This window comes from Schistocerca americana, chromosome 4 (genome assembly GCF_021461395.2).
Source record: "Schistocerca americana isolate TAMUIC-IGC-003095 chromosome 4, iqSchAmer2.1, whole genome shotgun sequence".
Lineage (NCBI taxonomy): Eukaryota > Metazoa > Arthropoda > Insecta > Orthoptera > Acrididae > Schistocerca > Schistocerca americana.
In genome coordinates, this window is record NC_060122.1 from 628343587 (window position 1) to 628360512 (window position 16926).

The window sequence follows — 16926 nt, forward strand, 5'->3', positions numbered from 1 at the left end:
GCAGTTGAAAACTTTAGCAGCGTTATTGGCGTGGCCCTCCAACCAGGCTCGGAATTTTGACGACATGACACCTCAGTTGGACAGAATTTTGCACGATATCCCTCAGGAGGATAGCCAACAGCTCTATCGATCAATGACAAGCCGAATAACTGCTTGCATAGGGGTCAACGGTGGACCAAAGCATTATTGACTTGCTCGATTTATAAATCTCTTTCCCTTGAATAAATCATCCACTTTTTCAGAAAGTGTGGTGGTGGTGGTGGTGGTGGTTAGTGTTTAACGTCCCGTCGACAACGAGGTCATTAGAGACGGAGCGCAAGTTTGGGTTAGGGAAGGATTGGGAAGAAAATCGGCAGTGCCCTTTCAAAGGAACCATCTCGGCATTCGCCTGAAACGATTTAGGGAAATCACGGAAAACCTAAATCAGGATGGCCGGAGACGGGATTGAACCGTCGTCCTCCCGAATGCGAGTCCAGTGTGCTAACCACTGCGCCACCTCGCTCGGTCTGAAAGTGTAATCCTTGGTCTGTCTGTGTGTACACAACACATTTATCGATTTCTGTCCCATTCGGATAGTTAGAATGTTATTTGAGACGGTAGTGTTAATACAGAGTTAATACCATCCCATTATTTTCACTTATGAAACACTATGCCTTTAGTATTAATGACACATTTGTGATGTTTATCGCCCATACAAGTTCTAAGAGCCCTTGCAGAAGTGGTGAACACAACTATATTGCTTTATTTTCTGGTGGACGTAAATTTTTCCCTTTCCTAGCATGCTGTGAAAGTGTGAATAATTTATTTGTTATTTAATGGACAGACCAGTGGTAGCTCAAAGCTGCATATGCTGCTTGAATTTTGTTGCCAACGTAATACCAGGGTTGAATATCTGTCAAAGAGCATGTTCAAGTTAGAGGTGTGTAGACTCTAGCTGGGTTTATGGGTTGGCAGAGCCTCAACACTCCCCACGACGCCTAGGGGGCTTTCCGCCACTTTTAGTATTAGGGTGCCGAGTTGGTAACGGAATGGATGGACTCCGTCTCATTCAGGTTGAAAGATTAAGTATCAGAATGAGGTATATTATAGTAGAGACAGTTAATCCGTTCTTTTGCAGGTATTTTCAGTAAGGGTAATGCTGCGACCCCCTTTCAGTAATTTTTAACGTTAATTCAGTGATCTGAATTTAGTTTTCTAAAGGGGGTTTGTATTCACAGTAAGCCAACCGAGTGTGTCTAATTATATGGTGCTTCCAGCACACTTAGCGTGCACTGGCTTAATATCACGGTGTGCTATTGTCTAATCATTTTCTTTAATTTTTCGTAATATTTTGTTAAACGTTTAAAAACCTGACCAAGCACGCTTAAAAACGTAAATTCTCTAAGTGCAAAGTAATTATTACTTCATTCTTCTGTCATTGTATCTCTAAATAAGTACGAAAACAACAACAACCACTCATAACACCTTTGTGATGTTTTTTTGTTTACATACAGCCAATCTCGTGTCCCTAACAAATTTAAAACATTCTTTCTTTCGAAACTGACCATGAGTGAGATATGTGGGCGCTGTTGTAGGATAGTGAGTAGGGGGATTTGTTGCCAATGTTGTAAATAATATTTTCACGAGGGGGGGAGGGGTGAGTATGGAGTGGGGAGAATATTGGGAGAAGAGGTTCTCTCCTGGAACTGTAGGAAACGGAAAGAAAAATCTTTGCCCTTCACGCACAGTTACAGGAAGCTAGGAAGAAATTGCTAGGGATCAAGGGTGATGGGGTGGAGGAGGATGGTTGGGAACTGGCAGCTGGTAGGAGGATAGAAAGAAAGAGTACGCTTTCTGACAGTTTTATCATCAACACCAAAAACGGGTATCTACCACAGCCACAGTTAATTGGAGAGTAACCTCAGGTAGAACGAGTAGCAGGAAATGTGCAGCACACTTCAACCGACGCCAAGAAGCCTAGGAATGTACAAAGTGTTAGGACGAAGAAAGTGCTGCTGCTAGGTAGTAGCCATGGGTGAGTTGTAGGCCCTCAGTTACAGGAAAGTTTAGGGGCAGCGTACAAGGCCCCCAGACTCTTCAAGGCAAACGCAGGGCTTAGTGATGTGATAGAGGGCTTAAGGTCTTTATGCAAGGACTTCACAAAAGAGATCTACGTAGTCATAGGAGGTGGGGCCAGAAATAGTTCGAACAGGGATGGGGCATATGACATTAGGTGGTGACGTAGATATAAAAGGAACTATAGTAAGGTGCTGATTGCTGCAAAAAAGTCATTAAATGACAAAATAATATATAATGCTGAGAATAAAAGTAAAACTGTCTGGGATGCAACAAAAAAAGAAACGGGGAGAGGCAAGCAAACGCAGAATAACATACTGCTAATGGAGGGGGATAAGGTAATAAATGATCCACAGCACTTAGCAAACTATGCAAATTAGAATTTTTCCAGTATTGCAGAGAAGTTACAGGAAAAACTCTCCAAAGCAAATATAACACCTGTAACTAATGTTGCACTAAATACAATGGTGTTACCTCCAACCACAGAGAATGAAGTCAATAAAACTGTTCATAAACGAAAAGATAAAAAATCAGAAGTCTTAGATGAGGTACCCATGTGTGTACTGAAACAATGCATAGAGATTATAGAAGGCCCCTTAACAAATATTATAAATGAATTCTTCATATCAGGGACCTTTCCAGAATAGTTAAAACAGGCAAGAGTTGTAAGTTTCCTTAAGAATGGTAATGCAGAAGACATAGAAAATTACCAGCCCATTTCCCTGCTGTCACCATTCTCAGAAATAATAGAAGCAATTATGAAGGACAGATTAATGAATTACCTGAATAAATACAATCTTTTAAGGGAATCACAGTTTGGTTTCCAAAGTGGCAAAAATACAGAGTGAGCCATAGTAGAATTCAAAAGCTGTACTTGATGCTCTTGACAAAGATGAGTGTGTCACAGGCATTTTTTTGGATCTTTCAAAGGCCTGTAATACATTTGACCACAAGATTCCATTAAATAAATTATAAGCATTAGGAATAAGAGAGGTAGCTGATGACTGGTTTCGATCATACGTAGCAGAGTACTTCAAATAGATCCAAACACTTAGAAAAACACTCACGAGAACCAAAATACATCAATGTAGGTGTTCTGCAAGGTAGCATTTTAGGACCAATACTATTCCTGAAATATATCAATGACTTTCCCAGTAGTGTTACTCATAGTGAAAAAATTTATATTTTCTGATGACAGCAATAGTATATTCACCGAGAAAACAAGAGAACTCCTTTCAGAGAAAGCAAATGAAACCCTCAAGAAAGTTTACGATTGGTCGATAAGCAATAAAGTGACATTGAACACAAAGAAAACTAATGCCATGAATTTCAGTTTGAAGAGGGGAAAATGACAATGTTAAATTAAACGTAGATGGCAACTCTATAGACTGTGTAATAAATGCAGAATTTCTAGGAATGAATATTGATTCTCTGTTGAAGTGGTGTGAACACACAAAGGTACTAGCAGGGAGAACGTTATCAGCATGTTATGCCCTTAGAGGCCAATCATCAGGTTGTAACATGCAGTGTCTTTGAGTTACATACTATTCATATGCACCCTCAGTTCTTAGCTACGGCATTCTTTTTTGCGGAACAAATGCACAAAATATGAACACAATTTTCAGACTCCAGAAAAGAGCCTTAAGAATAATAAGAAAATAAATAGTACTCGAGTTCACTGTAAAGCTGTGTTCAAAACAATGGGGGATTTTAACTGCTCTGTGTGATTGCATTTACCAGTCAATTGTACATATCAAAAATAACATTGGTAATTACTGCACAAACAGCTCTGTCCATGACTATGGAACAAGAGCTGGACTCAACTTACATTTACCAAGAAAAAATAAACATAAAACTAAGAACATCATTTCCCACCAAAGCTATGCATACCACAATACTAACATCTCTTCCTCTTTCTGAGCTCAACATCTCACTCATTATAGAGGGATGCTGACTCAGTTATTCAGGCTAGCAAATGGGAAGTTGCGGTACAGAAAATCTCCCAGAGATCACCAGTGTGTATGTGTTTGTGTGTGTAATGAGTGAAGTGTTATGATGCAATGTGTGTACAGTGTGTGCAGTGACTGATAGTGAGATATGAGTGAACAGTGTGGCATTATATTATTTAATAAGTTATTTGTAAAATAAGTATTGTATACCCGGAGTAAATCTAATGATTGTCTCTAACTAGATCTCTGTAAATGTATGTGTAGGCCTATACGAATTAGCTTATTTTAAATTGGTCTAAACTTGTAAATACTTTGACATGTCCTATATCGTTGTAGAGAGAGATCAACAGATGAATAAAGCTACTACTACTACTACTGCTACAAGGCCTGCTACACCATTATGAATTGCGTGTACTCCTGTCCTCTCATGCGTACTCAGCTTTCATAGCCAAGGACCCTAGCGCTCTGGTGCGACCTCGGATGTCGTTCGTCCGTATGCTGGGGCTGGGAGATATTATCATCGCTAGTCATGAGCGCATCTCCACGCCTCCACGAATGATAGCAAGAGGCCGAACAGTTTTTGAGGAAATGGAGTATTTGTAGCGAAAACTATTCTAACTGGGGAGAAAGGTATTTATAATGTTGATATTGTTTCTCTTATCTTTATTGATCTATGGTGTCAGAAACCTTTGCTCCATTTTTTGCGTTATCCTTACCTCCACTGATATCAAACAACAGCTGTCATTTCCTTTCTCTTGCCCCTCAAGAAATAATATTACCTGAAACCTCTACTTTTCTTATTCTTGCCATTTTCGTTTGGTTATATTCTTTCACTTCAGGCTTAATAGTACCAAATTATAGCTTCTCCAGAAGCCGTAGTATACTACTGCTTCCACGGTTAAATTTAATTACACCATTATAGACTGCCAACTTTAGTGACTTCGTCTTTAAAAATGTACATACGACAGATATTCAAGTTGCGACACAACTCTTTTCCCTGCTGAGAGATCTTCACACGTGTTACGACTCCGTTACGACGAAAATAATTCTGTAATTGACTTGGAAGGCGAGATGAAATAATGAACTAAGCTTGTTATTAACGGCAAAATAGACTTACTTCAAACACCCATTTGCCACTAAATCTGTTTTCTTGTTTTGCAAGCTTCTTAAAGGTTGCTCTTGTTTCCATTCGTTTTGGTTGTGATGTTCAGTCCGAAGAATCGTTTGTTGGAGCTATCCACGCAAGTCAACCTTGTACAAGCCTCCTCGTCTGTGCATAACTACTATAACCTACAATCACCTCGACCCCCTTACTGCATTAGGCCATCGATCTCTTTCTACAGTTACCGCCCGCATCTCGTGGTCGTGCGGTAGCGTTCTCGCTTCCCACGCCCGGGTTCCCGGGTTCGATTCCCGGCGGGATCAGGGATTTTCTCTGCCTCGTGATGGCTGGGTGTTGTGTGCTGTCCTTAGGTTAGTTAGGTTTAAGTAGTTCTAAGTTCTAGGAGACTGATGACCATAGATGTTAAGTCCCATAGTGCTCAGAGCCATTTGAACCATTTTTTTCTACAGTTACCCCCAGCTTCCCCTTTTAACGAACTTATTATTTATAGTTTCTCTACGTGATTCTATCCCGCAACATCATACTCAGTTAGTGAAAGGCTTTTCTAGTTGCAGACTTGCACTTTAAACGAACGACCGGTAGCATCTTTCATATCCAGGCCATTTTAAGAGGATCTGCAACTGCCACTGTTGATGCATAATATAATAAATATAGAAATATTGTACATAATCGGAGATGATTAGCGAAGCTTAAATCTTTCCAGTACAATTAGAGAAACAATACATACCTTTCATTGTGCTATTGTGCAGCAACGCCAAATGATAACAAAAGAAATAGTCACGTGGATTAAAAAGCTATGCGTAAAATGATATCATGAGGGAAGTGAGTGTTTTATGATTTTAAGAAAGTTTACGATTCTATACATTGAAAGTATTGGCATGATTTAGCTTTAAAAGGAGTTATATCCTGACACGTTCGAAATTTGAGATTGCATGCTCTACCAATAAAAAGCCAAGGGTAATTTTTACATTCAATATATTTCTGAAATAGTTGCAGTGAGCAGTACGTCCTGGCCGATTATAAAGTTACATCCTCTTGGAAACTTCGGCAAAAGTTAGAACACAAGGAACTACAGAACGCGATAGCGTGTCTAGGATACAACATCGACGGCTTACACGAGAATGTATAGAGCTGCAACTTCGAGGATGACATTTAAAGGATATCATAAACAATGGGGCGGTGTATCTTCAAGAAACTGTTGTTTCTTTGTGTACACTGCTCGTTGATCGTCTTTTCCCTGAGTTTTTTCCGTTGAGCATAGATTTCGGTTTCTTCATACATATCCATGAAGGATGCATTTTTCAATACAAACCCATCTTCGCAGCTCACCTCATAGAAGGTACTCACGCGGTACACGGTGCAGAAGACTTGATAATTCTCCGTATGCTGTGAGCTTAAATAATGTACAAATTAGCGACTGAAACTGCCTTTTATTAATTAAACTGATTATTCATTGATACCTCAGAATCCACGCTGTCAACCGATCAAATCAATTGGCCTAGTTATTTCGTCAGTTTCTCGTTTCGTCAATTCAATTCAGTACATCTTCATTAGTTGTCTTCAACATTCTTCACTAACGCCACATTTCACAGATTCTCTTCTTGCCTACAATGTTAATGGCCCATGTTTCACTTGCACACACACGGCTATACTCCGTAGAAACACGCTCAGAAGATACAACCCTATGCTTCAACTAATATTCGCTGTTAACAAATTCATCGTCTTAATGTTCAAATACCGTCAGCAAAGGATTTTACTCCCTGTTCTTTTCTTTCCTTACCAAATGCCGCGTTGATTTCCTTCACTGCTTATTCAGTATACAGATTGAGTAACATGTGGGATGGACTAAAGCCCCATTTCCAATATAGTGACTCTGTTTCATGTCCTTCGACCTTTGTAGCTGCAGCCTGATTTCAGGATGAGTCGCACTTTCAATATATTGTCCTTGATATACTGAAATATCATAGGGGGTACTCCAGTTAACATTTTCGGAATATTTCTCTCCATCTGCAAATGGTGTACTTAACAAGAAGGATGACGCTTCTTAAGCCTGTATTTAACAAACGTTGTAGGGGTGGCATTGGATAAGTTTTCCCTCTTATTTCTCTGAAATCTAAGATGATCTCACCAAGATGAACTTTTACCAATATGTCCTTTATTCTGTAAAAAATTCGGTGTAATTTGCAACCATGAAGTATTAAACCGATTATAATGTATTATTTAGACCTGTCTACTTGTGCCGTCTTTGGAAATGGGATACTACAAAATCACAAAAAGAAGACTTCAGCGAGGTACCAAGGAATAATTTATGACCTCGTAACAGCTGTCTGACATTATGCGTATAGCCCCAAAAACACAGGGACATCCTGTTACCACCACCACAATCATCATCATCATTATCCTTATGACGGGGAATATGTGAAATCCCCTGCTCGCTAAATGCCTTCACCAGACATAACTGTCTTCACTTAACTATATATGACGGTAGTATATAAATATGGGTTTCCAGCCTTTGACCTTCTCGTGCAAACGCACACGCTATGCCCGAACTCGTACGGGACTTGGTAGATTAATCTGCCACGAGCAATGAGTATGATGGGCAAACATCTAATAGGCGCACTACGAATGTAGTGTTGTGGACATGTTGGGAATGTGGATCTCACGGGGAGCGTGCAAGGGATAAGTCCCTGCAGACGCACTATCCTCTGTGCCCGCGGTGGCTCAGATGGATAGAGCGTCTGCCATGTAAGCAGGAGATCCCGGGTTCGAGTCCCGGTCGGGGCACACATTTTCAACACGTCCCCAATGAAGTGTATCAACGCCTGCTTGCAGCTAGGGTGTCCATTTAATTATCATTTTGTCTTCACTTACATGCATGCATTTGACGTCCACACACCTTCCATTAGGTCTTCGTATCTCAGTTTTTTCTCATTTCTTCGTGTCCTACGTCTAACCTCCTTGGTCCACCTGCTGTCCATTTGTTAGGCTACGTTTCATTATCATTTTCATTACACTCGTTGCAGAAGCTTGTGAGGGATGAGTAAGAACGGAAAAATCTCCATGGAGAGTGTTCATTTGTCACCATACCAGGACTTCTGAAGTGAAGAAATGATGATGACATACAACGGAACACTACAGTCAAAACTGTATCCGAAATCCCTATCTGATTGATGTGAAATCCAGAGTTTCAACAGTTCCCGCCTCTCTGCGTCGGATTGTATGACTGATTTCGATTATAACTCTGCGGACAATTCCATTATGAAAAGAAAGTACTTCACGCCACGCCGTATCACGATTTTCATCAGGTTTTTATCTCCCGCTTCAAACCCATTCGCTTTAAGCCACATTTGATATCTTTGCTTTCGAGAGTTCTGTCATATCTGCTTCTGATTATCGGACTCAGCTCAATGTAAACAGACAATTTAACCGAATCGTTTCACGAAATGAAATTTTAATCCTCTAAAGTACATGTCTCTTGGTATTAATCCTAAAAACGGGACTGAACCGAAGACCAACGCAAATTGCGACAAGGATTACAGTTTCGATATATATTCATTTCTAAACATATACCGATATGGATTTCGTTAAAATGGGTATTGACACGTATGATAATAACTCCGTGTTTAAAAAGTTGTACTGAGTTGAAATACAGCCACGAGTTCTCTCTATAGTTAATAAAACGGATAATCCTTTTGCGTACATCTGAAGAAGAGATCATTCAGCCTGAACGTATTGTACTAACAATAACCATGGAACCGATGAAGATTATGAAGTGAGACTGTCAGTTGCAGTTACATCTCTCAACATTTGAAACTGGGGTTAGAGATATACCCAGGAACTTATATTCACTGGCTGACTAACTCACTTTCAAACACTATTTTACTTCATACTCTCGTTATGGTAGAAATTCCATATTCAGCACAAGAATTTGTTCATTTTTATACAGTTTTGGGGCTGGCGTATCACACTAAAACAAAAAACATTTTATCTTATTAGTGTCAAAATCAAAGTTAACTGCTAGTAGCCTTTGCGAACGTTATTCTGAAGCAGTCAACAACTTCCATCTACACTAACATAGAAAAGAAATATGAGCATTATAGGCATTGTGGGTATTAATTATTAAATTGAGCGAAGTGAAACTTTTGTTGGTGGAGATTTTATGGAAGTGCTGTAATGTATTTCACTGCCCAGTGGAACAAGAAAATTTCCCATATAAAAATATGTGCAACGGTAGTGTTTTAGAGCAGGCATTTTACAGCGTTTTGGAGTAAAAAACTCATAACATTAGTTCAGAATATTCTTAGGTTGCTTCTACACACACTTACACTCATCTACTTTGGAAATGTTGCTCCCTTTAAAATACTTGACATTCCTCTGGATGTTTATTAAGAGTCTTTCCGTCAGCGCATCTGCTGCGTGATAAAATTGTTTTAGGGGACCAACACATTATATTGCAAAGGCCAGAAGTGGGGTGAGGGTGGGGAACTGGGAGTCAGATCATGGAACACTCTGGTTCTGAAAGCTCTTTCGCTTTTCCTAGATTCAGGAATCCTTTGCGGTACTGTTACTACTTGTTCGTTTATTTCGTCATTGTATCATCTGGGCTCTTAACTACAAGCTCTTCTCCTCTAGCTCTCATCAAGCATTAACCAGCTGCATACGACAGGAAGTTTATTTCGGTAGCCTCTGATCTCTTTCTCCCTCACTTACGCATACGCTGCACTGGCCATTATCCAGATCATCTCCAACAATATAACTGAAATAACAGCATTGGCGCAAATATTGAGCACTACCTTTTATTTTTAAACAAACACCCTCTAGTAAGACTGGAAGACAGTTGTAAATTAACTGCCTGTAGATAGCATCCGGTATAACGAAAGAACCAGAGAAAATATACGAATCAAACAGTCACCAAGAATTCCGACACACTCATTCATCTTAATCTTCTGAGGGCGTCGGGTCTGAATTGAGCCAAAAGGTTTTTCATGTGCCCATGAACGGCGGATGTTGAAAATTGCTATTACACTCTTATAAAGATTTGAGAGAAGGAAAAGCAGTTACCTTGGGCAATGACTGAGAAGATACATAGTAAAAAATGGTGCATTGTAAGGAATGGCAACTAGGAAGAGGACGAAAGGAAGAAAAAGGTACCAGGGTAATTGAAACAAAAAAAATGCATCATATATGGCTACGAAAAGAACGGCAACAAAAAACAGAAGAACTGAATAGTACTGAACTTACATGCTGGGCAGAACACGTGATCACGATTATCACCATTCTTCCAAATGTTGCCTCATGTTACAGACATTGGCTTGAACATTGTGCGACAGACCAGTACTAAAGGAATTCTGTGGTCGGAAATCGTCATACCTTGTCATGTCGACGATAACGCTCGTATGAACGGCTCGTGAAGTACCCTTACGCGACATATATCATTCTATGGCGACATGTAGTGTACTGATACTGAGCCCCCAGACCGTGAAATGCGATGTTTATGATTAGGTGTGCGGTCAAAACTCAATCTACTTCGATGTACCGTTGCCATAATGTGAATCTGGTCTGAGCAGCATCCCGAGAAACAGTGGGTAAGTGTGGATGACTTGGATGTCTTTATATGGAAACGTATTTCCTGCAGTCGTGGAGCCTTGCCCCAGTTACAATTCTTGCATCTGTACATAAAAATTACATGTTTGTGCTAAGGAAACGAATACCATGATATTTTTAACTAGCACATTCACGGGGTGACTCACCAATACTGCATACAGTGTTGAGAAGAGACATTATGGCACCTGGTTAATAGTGTGGTGGTTCACATTGGGATAGCAAGTCCTTGGTACGTTCCCGGAGCCCCGGAGGTATGTGGCACTTGATGGCTGTGAAAACGTCTCGCAGTTCCCTTTGACGTATCAAAGACCGATACCACTCTCACCGGCGTCTCACAGTTGCCAACGGAAACGAATGTTTCCGACAGCGCCGATGGTACCGTGGCGTGAACTGGCGGATCAAATAACGCTTGCTAACTGAGTTTCGCCTTCAGGGTCTCCGACGACGAGCGCCCTCACCCACCACGGCGTAGGATGGCCGGTGACCGCTGCACGACACGGTCTCAGTTGCAGTCTTATCTTAGTCAGCCTTAGACAATTCGATCGTGCAATAGTACCGGGAGCCACACACTACACGAAGTTCTCCCGTTCGCTTCTTGTAATATCTAGACTTAGCTGCTGTTTATTCTGTCGTAAAATTTCTTCACAATGCTTGGAGAAAGTTATAAGTTGGGCAAAACTTCTGTTTAATATTTTTACCTGTTGGCTAATCATTTCTGTTACTTTTCTACTTCCCTATGACGACAGCTGCTAAACCACTCTGTGCGCAAAATCTGCTTACTGTTATGTACGAAGTAGCACACAACAGCAATAAATTAAGGACTTGTGATAGCGAGAGTGGAGCTGGCGCCGAATAGCGTCATCAGCTGGTTCAGACATATGAATTTTAAGGCTAAGATATCAACATCAGTACATTACCACGCTTCTATAATCATTTTAGAGAGATTCTGGCGTTGTAACTCCGATAGTTTTCCTGCAGATAGACTGGTGTCAAGGCAATGTTCTGCAATAGCGTATTTGCTCGGCTGTTGTAAGCGTGTGTGACGTTTATGTTCAAAACATCGGTCTTCCACAGTCCTGACTGTGTGACCAGTATATGACATGCCACAACTGGTCAACGACGTCACCCGATAGCAAACCCGTAAGTTATTTGAACATTCAGTTCGCTGGGAAAAGTTAAGGTCTCACATTGTTTACCTCTACGGGGACGAAATGTATCGTTGCTTGCGGAGGTTGGATAAACTTTGTAGAAATAGAGTAAGGTTGGAATGTGCATTATCGTTTTTACTGAAGTGTCGAAATCATAGTGTGGTTCCAACTTTTGCTAAGGTTGTGCAACATATTAATTCTCCTGCCTCCAATCGCATCAAGCAACGTGCTGGTTTAGCTCTTGTTCGTGAAAGGATCCACTATACTGGGGAAAGGTTTGAATTTCGCACCGACGCCTAAGAGTTTGCCAGTCGTTGATTTAATTAGTTCTATTGAACAGGCTGTTTACAAACAACCTTCCGAGGCTGCGGAAGAGGTTAGGAGGGAAGCTTGTCGTGTGTTGACTGGGGCCCGTCCACCCAAGTGTAACATTACAGCAGCTGAGGCGGCTGCTTTACGTTCACTCAGAATGGATCCTGATGTTGTCTTTTTACCTGCGGACAAGGGAAATGCCACGGTTTTGTTGAACAAGGACGATTACATTCAAAAGATGCAGTGTCTACTTTCTGATTTGGCGTATCGTGAAATCGGTGCTGACCCTACTAAGAGTGTTGAGAGAAAGACTAATAACATCCTGAAGAAAAGTTCTTTGTCAGAGGAGACTATCAAGAGTCTTAATTCTTACTGTGCTGTACCACCTAGATTATATGGCCTCCCTAAGGTCCAGAAAGAGGCTGTCCGGTTGAGGCCTATTGTTTCTAATATTGGTGCTCCGACATATCGTGCAGCTAAACATCTTGTTAGTTTGTTGAGCCCACTAGTAGGTACGTGTGGAACACCACGTTAAGAACTCTGCAGATTTCTTATGTCGATTGCAGGGATTGCGTTTGAATGACTCTGATATTTTACTCAATTTTGATGTGGTTTCTCTTTTCACTCGCGTTCCTGTCTCTGATTCGTTGCAGCTAATTGAGGTTAAGTTTGGTGTCGAGTTAACAAATTTGTTTCGACATGTGCTGACTTCCACTTACTTTTTATTCAATGGTCAGTACTACGAACAGGTTGATGGAGTTGCAATGGGAAGTCGGTTGTCACCTATTGTGGCTAATTTGTTTATGGAGGACTTTGAGGAACGTGCATTGGAGTCAGCGACCTTGAAACCTGCGTGTTTTTTCAGATATGTAGACGATACTTTTGTTGTTTGGCCTCTGGTAGTGAGAATTTAAACCGGTTTTTGGAATACCTGAATATTCAGTTCACTATGGAGGTGGAAAAGAATGGATGCCTTCCCTTCCTTGATGTGTTGGTCAGAAGGAAGACTGATGGTGCGTCGGGACATTCTGTTTATAGGAAGCCTACTCATACTGACTTGCATCTGCGAACTGATAGTTGTCACCATCCAGCTCAGCGTGAAGGAGTACTTCGTACATTGGTTCACAGGGCCCACGTTATCTCAGACCCTGAAAGTTTGGCGGCTGAGCTATCACAACTCTAAGTAACCTTTCGTCAGAATGGTTATAGTGAGAGGCAGATAAAACGTGCGTTGCGCTATCAGCCTTCTGTGCAACGGGTGAGTGACGATAGCAACGAAGTGGCACCTAAGTCTATGGCCTTTTTGCCTTACGCAGGAAGCATTTCCAACAGTATTGGCAGCATTTTGCGGAAATATGAGGTGAAATGTGTTTTCCGACCACCTACTAAGATTAAGGCCCTGTTGGCGTCCGTAAAATATGATCTTGGTTTGCGTAAGGCTGGTGGTGTCTGTAGTCTTGCAGTTGTGGCATGTCATATATTGGTCAGACAATCAGGACTATGGAAGACCGGTGTATTGAACATAAGCGTCACACACGCTTACAAACAGCCGAGTAAATCCGTTGTTGCAGAACATTGCCTTGACACCGGTCATCCTATGGAATACAACAACACGGAGATTCTGGCTTGCACCTCCAGCTATTGGGATAGTGTTATTCAAAAATGGTTCAAATGGCTCTGAATACTATGGGACTTAACTTCTGAGGTCATCAGTAGTTCCCTAGAACATAGAACTACTTAAACCTAACTAACCTAAGGATATCACACACATCCATGCCCGAGGCAGGATTCGAACCTGCGACGGTAGCGGTCGCGCGGTTCCAGACTGTAGCGCCTAGAACCCCTCAGCCACACCGACCGGCCGATAGTGTTATTAAGGAAGCTGTTGAAATCGAACTATCAAGCAACCTTATAAACAGAGATGGTGGAGTTTGTTTAAATGTTGCTTGGAATACGGCTCTGTCTCTCATCAAAAACCAGAGGGACAGAATTAGTGCTACCTCACCTGTTGATTAATAGTCACTATCGATATTTCTGATGTTGGTTATCTTTGGTTGTGTTGACTCTTCGGTTACTTGTTCTGTGTGTGGTATCTTCCTTGTTTCTCCTCTGCGAACCGTGGTATTAAATTCCCTTGCACATTGCTTCCACCTTGCAGTTGTGCCTTGAGAATGGCAGGGTGTGCTCCTGTCGAAATATCGGCAGTGGTCGACGACGTCACCCGACAGCAAACCTGTAAGTTATTTGAACATGTAATGCGTGTTAGTCGGGCTTCATCCAGAGTTCATTGAATACTACTGTTCGTGGAAGGCGGGCTGCATAGAGAACGCATCTGTTACATGGCGCCATCTATGTGAAGTACGTAACCAGCCGATGTGTTTTCCATACAGCCAGCCTTCCGCAAACAGTGGTATTCAATGAAATGATGATGAAGCCCGAACAACAGGCAATACATGCACTGATAAAAAATTCTAGTGGTATGTAATATACAAACCAAATGAGTTAAGCGATTAATTCCAACTTTTTTATGACATCATGTAACTACGTACCTCTTGTATTCTTAGCATTGAGAATGGCGACACAAACGAAAGTTGGTAGGCGTTTCTCTACATCTGAAAGACGATTTCTGTTCAAATTTCGCGTTAGTCTGATAAGAGAGGCAGCAGTAGCGACACTACGAGGATAAAAATTAGGTTTGCTTTAAATAAATGCTGTGAACATTGTGAGCGTTAATTAATTCGAGACTGGACGTCGTGAGTTCATGTTAATGAAGAATGCCTTTAAGACGATGAAGAAGGCTACCGGAAGCTGGATATTCTTTCTGCGATATTGCAGATAGACTTGGCATGATTGTAGCTACTGTATACGATTGCTGACAGCGGTGGTCACGAGAATCTATAGTCACAAGAAACCGGGTTTCGGACGGCCACGTGGCACTACCAAGGGGAAGACCGCCGTCTTCTTTATATGGCTGTGGCCCATCGTACTCCATCCACAGCAGCACTCTGAGCAGCAATTTGCACCACACTGACACAACGAACTGTTACAAATCAGCTACCTCAAGGGCAGCTCCGAGCCAGAAGCTCTGTGATATGCGTTCCACAGACCGCAAATTATTCCTATTTGTGACCTCAGTTGTGCCATTCGAGAGCTCATTGAAGGGCAGATTGAAGGCCTCTTGTGTTTTATGATGAAAGCTGGTTATGCCCTGGTGTCAGTTTACCAGTGGACCTACACCTGGAGTTATGGTCTGGGGTGCGATTTAGTATGACTGCAGGAGCACTCGCGTGGTTATACCACGCACCGTGAGTGCGAATTTGTACGTGAATCTTGTGAGTCGACCTGCTGTGCTGCCGTTCGCGAGCATCATTCCAGGGCGTGTTTTCCAATAGGGTAACGGTCGCCCACATACGACTGTTGTAACCGAACATGATCTACAGAGTGTCGACATGTTGCCTTGGCCTGCTCCGTCACCAGATCTGTCTACAATCGAGCACGACCAAGTGAAACAGACATGGAATTCCACCACGCAAACTAACATCCGTCAAGTTTTCATTGCATGCACGACTGCATGTTTGCAGTCAACATTCTGCCGGTTAAACTGGCTGTTAACTTACCAGCATTTCGCATTTGCAATGGCTCGTCTCGCGCTTACATTAACCTGTGATCTGGCAGTGTTAATCACTTAAGTATGTCACCGAAATAAATATATTCCCGAAATTTCATTACTCTACATGTCCGCCCCCGGTAGCTGAGTAGTCAGCGAGACAGAATGTCAATCCTAAGGGCCCGGGTTCGATTCCCGTCTGGGTCGGAGATATTCTCCCCTCAGGGACTGGGTGTTGTGTTGCCCTAATCATCATCATTTCATCCCAATCGATGCGCAAGTCGCCGAAGTGGCGTCAAATCGAAAGACTTGCACTCGACGAACGGTCTACCCGATGGGAGGCCCTAGTCACACGAAATTTTTTGATTATTACTCTAGAAGCATGAACTATTTTTAGTGTTGCAGTATTGTATGAATACGATGCGATGTGCTCCAGAAGTTAGTCAATATGTTTATGCAAGCTGATATTACCAGGTTCTTTTCGTTTGCTGTGGGAACTGTACTGCATTTAAATAGAGCACCCATTCATTGCGTTATACGGCGAAGATTTTGCGAACTACTTTGTATTCATGATCATTTGAATCGACACTGCATGTTCATGACGCTCCTTCCGAATACAGCATATCGTGTCGAAATATAAAGGGCTCTAATAAAAGCATCGCAATTGACGACTTTCCTGAACATTCGCAGTAGTAATGGGGGCTGTAGATATGGTGAAGTTACAAGTACTCTTGGACACCACAATGCCCTAAGCCAACGCGTTTATACCGCACGCCTCGTTTTTGTTTTTATTCGGCAATTTGCCGCAGCAGTTGGGCGGCTGAAGCCACGAGATTTGAAGCTCGTTATGTGCGGAGATTTACGGCGACATTACCAGCACAGCGCAGGGGGGCGGGCGAGCGAGCGCTGTAAAAGCGACGAGCAGCGCAGGCAGCAGCCGACGACGACGACGACGACGACGACTGTGCGTGGCGCCGACTGTTAATAAGAACGACCCGGCGGCCATTAACAAGATATTAAACACGCGGCCTAATGCTCCTCCGAGATTGCCGGGCTAAACTTCCAGCGACGGCTGTGCCGTAAAGTAGCGACGTCCCGCCGCGCTCAGCTGCTCGTTGGGTTGCCTAC

The 16926-nt window shown here is 42.1% G+C and overlaps 1 non-coding gene across 1 annotated transcript; it reads left to right on the plus strand.

Annotated features, from left to right (window-relative positions):
* The first annotated feature begins 7836 nt into the window (after nt 1-7836).
* On the plus strand, nt 7837-7911 carry Trnat-ugu. Its single transcript has one exon. It is a non-coding gene; the product is annotated as a tRNA-Thr (tRNA).
* Nucleotides 7912-16926: the final 9015 nt, after the last annotated feature.